A 3,788-nucleotide genomic window follows, 5' to 3' on the forward strand; every position below is an offset into this window, starting at 1 on the left:
ATATCATGATATATATGAATGTAGATTTTCTTTTAAAATTACTTTTTTAATACACTTCTTTATGTACACATCTTTAGATATAAAAGTGAATATAATGACAAAATTGTAATAAATGTACACTATTTTAAAAAAAATAAATAAAGGAAAATATACATTTTAAAATGTATGTACCAAAAAGTAGTGGAAGTATTCATTTGTTTTTGTTAGTTATTAAATAATTAAATGAAAATATTTCATAATCAAAATAAATTAGTCAAAAATAATTAAAATTTATCTTATTATTTAGCATTTATTAATTATTATAATAATGAATGAATATTAAATAAGACAAATTTTGACTGATTTTGGTTTAACATTAGTATTTGAATAGATTATTATATACCTTTGCACTGGCTAACGGGTGGGGTGTTGACTCTGCAAGCACCAGGCAAAGCAAGAGCCTGAGTTTGGTTGATGGTGATGCCAAGGGACGATGAAGCTCCTCCGCTAAGAACCTGGCACAGGCACTGTGGTTCTGATCTCACTACATTTGAAAGCTGTGAGCAGCACCCTGAACTTGGTGTTGATGATCTCCCTTGAATGTAGAATATTTTATTTTTTATAATATATTTAACTAATACTCTTAAGATATAAAATAATAAAATTTTTATTATAATTTATAAATATTAAATAAGATAAATTTAAATTATTTTTTTATCTCCGATAATTAAATTAAGCATCATATGGCTAAACATGACCTACCTAGCTACTACTACACTCACAAGATTGCTTTGGACAAATTGCAACATAATATATATATTGTATTGAACTACTTTAATTTTGGAGATTCATCGTTCATTCCTTCCACTCAAGGGACATGAAATGAGTGCAACTTTTATGTTTTATTTTATTTATGAGCACTATTAGAGAATACATACTATAAAAATCAATTTAATCTATGTACGTGTCAATGTCGCTACCACGAAGCTGACGTGTATGCAAACCATATGACATGTCTTTCTTTCAAGCTGAGCTGTACTAAAAAGGAAGGAAAATACAAAACTATAGCCACTTTTATTTATAAAGCTTATAATTCGTTTAATTTGGATGCATTCTCATCACAATAAATAATGGTACTTTTCATTATTTTACTTTGTTATTATAATTGGATTAGTTTATCTGATGGCATTGTTGTTAACTACTTTATTTCTAGAATAACTACAATGATTTTTTTTTAAATAATAGTATTTTGTTATGATATACGGATAATATTTTTATTTTAATAATTAATAATACATGTTATTTTTAAATTAATTTTAAAAATATATGTTAAGAATAAAGTTGTATATGTTCACACGTAATAATATTTAAGTGTATTAAAATGTGTTCAAAATATATTTTTTTATTAAGACAAAGTTGTGTCGGATGAATGTTGTTGAATATCGTGTTTAAAATGTGTTCAATACCCAAACACAGCAAATTAGGAAGTGTCGTGCTTGTTGGTACTTTGTTATTATAATTGGATCAGTCATATATAGTTCTCTCTTTTTTTTTACTTTGTACGGGCCCGGTTGGCCCGATAATCACATATAGTTCAAACTTGCAAATTTGTTGCAATTGGGCCCAAAAATTTGGGTTAATATTGGGCCTATTTTGAAGATTTTATTTTTTATTCTGCTATCTGTTCCAAAAAAAACAGAAAACCTGTTCCCGCTCATGCATCCAACGGTTATAACCGCCACATTCTCGTACTTTGTCTACTCTTTCCTCCTATTACAATCTCATACACACTTCACTTCTTGTTCTTCTTTTCACCATGGATCCTCTTCCCACGCCACTTCCAGGTACCAATACAATCTTTTTTTTTTTAATTTAATTGGATCTTTTTCAATACTAATCAATCATAATAATAATAATCGTTTCCCTCAACAGTGAAAGCCAATGACTCAAAACAAAGAATCAACGCAAAGGTTAATCAAGCATCAACCAAAATCGCAACCAATGAATCCCAAATTCAATCTAGGTAATTAATTAATACCTTAATTTTAATCTACCAATTTTCCTTCACTATGATTTAGTTTCTTTCTTCACTCTGATTTTTTTTCTTCAGAAAAAACCGGGTTTTCGGAACCGCTAGGAACACAAACATTATGGGAAAACCGGTTTGGGACAAGTGTACTACTACTACTATTACCACCAAACCAAAAATCTGTGTTCCAAAAAAACAAGCACCAAAATCTTCATCAATTAGTAGCACCAACCCTGCTGAGAATGTTAATAATAGTCCGAGATTATTGAATGATGCTGGAGAACCCAAAACACCTCATGTTAGAACCAACCACAAGGGTAGTAAGCCTCCGGCGACGCCGTTTTACACGGCGGCGCATTGCAGCAAGTGCCGGTTTGATAAGTTGGAGACATCTTCTTATTGGATTGGCCAAATCAAGTTGGCAGAGTCCGTCGGGAAGCACTTCGTCGCCGCCGATTTCTTCCGCCTTGCATTGGAATCTATGGCTGAGGTTTGCTTCTTATAACATTTTTGCTTTTTTAGTGTTGCATGAATGTCAATTTTTGTTCCAATAAAGTGCCAAAATAATAATGTGACATGATTAATTGAACATGTGAGAATTGAGAAATCGTACATGCATTTATACACAAATACATAGTAGCTGATTTTTAGTATGCGTATAGAATTTTTGATAATCTAATCTAGTTAATCGTTATTATTATAAGTTTTACTTTGGTGTTTAGTATTGTTTGATTTTTTGGACACAGCCAATTAGGAATCTTAGGATGGAACTCAAAAGATACTTGCTAAGGCATGAGTATCTATCGGAGCAAAAGATATGGAAAGAAGTTAGTGTTAAATATGGACTATTGAAGATTGAAAGCAACAACAATGATACCTCTCAAATAATGGATTCATCTAGCAATGATCAAAACAAAATGGAGGAAAAACTAGACTAATTTGTACTTAGTTTGTTCTAAGTTTAATTTAGAACTTGTTTCAAGTTTGTACTTTGTATCTTGTGTTTCAATTTCTATACTATCATAAGTTTATAACATAGCCAGTGTTTTATTGTAATTTGGTTCAAACATGTATGGAAAAAAAATATTGTTGAAAGTTGGAGCATTCCGAGAATTGAACTCGGGACCTCTCGCACCCTAAGCGAGAATCATACCACTAGACCAAATGCCCTTAATGGTTACTTCGGTCATTCTTCTAAATATTTGAATACTTAAAACAGTTTACTATGATGATCCAACTGAAGAAAATCAACGCAATAATGATATAAATGGATTCCTTAAATTTTAGTATACATCAACATTATTGTTGTTAAGACTTAAAAGTGGAGAAAGTAGAAAATTGAAATGTATAAAAATGAAAAGTCATGTTCGCATGCCTACTAGGATAGTTATATTTTCAGAGTTCAAATCATGTCACTCTAGAAATGAAAATAATGACAAAGGAACATGTTTGACCTATTAAGTGGACCAAGCTGTCGAAATTTGTATACCATTTTGAGAAACACTTAGCTTTGACATACTCTACCCAATACCCATTATTCATCACTTGTAGTTTATGAATTATGACACAATAAACAACCCTGCTTCCTCTCTAAAGAAATTATGGAAATGACACATTACCAACCCTAGTTTTCCCTAATTTGGATTCCGTGAAGAATATATGAGCTAAAGAAAAAGTTACTCATATACTCATTTTTTGCAAATCATTCATTAACCACCTTCTCTTATGTTTCCATCTTTCTTCTTTGTTTTAGGTGAAAACTTAGGTGAAGTCGACTTTA

The 3,788-nt window shown here is 30.8% G+C and overlaps 1 non-coding gene across 1 annotated transcript; it reads right to left on the minus strand.

Annotated features, from left to right (window-relative positions):
- Positions 1 to 3,106: 3,106 nt before the first annotated feature.
- TRNAP-AGG (transfer RNA proline (anticodon AGG)) lies at positions 3,107 to 3,178 on the minus strand. Its single transcript has one exon. It is a non-coding gene; the product is annotated as a tRNA-Pro (tRNA).
- Between the last annotated feature and the right edge of the window lie 610 nt (positions 3,179 to 3,788).

Source organism: Arachis duranensis, chromosome 3 (assembly GCF_000817695.3).
Source record: "Arachis duranensis cultivar V14167 chromosome 3, aradu.V14167.gnm2.J7QH, whole genome shotgun sequence".
Lineage (NCBI taxonomy): Eukaryota > Viridiplantae > Streptophyta > Magnoliopsida > Fabales > Fabaceae > Arachis > Arachis duranensis.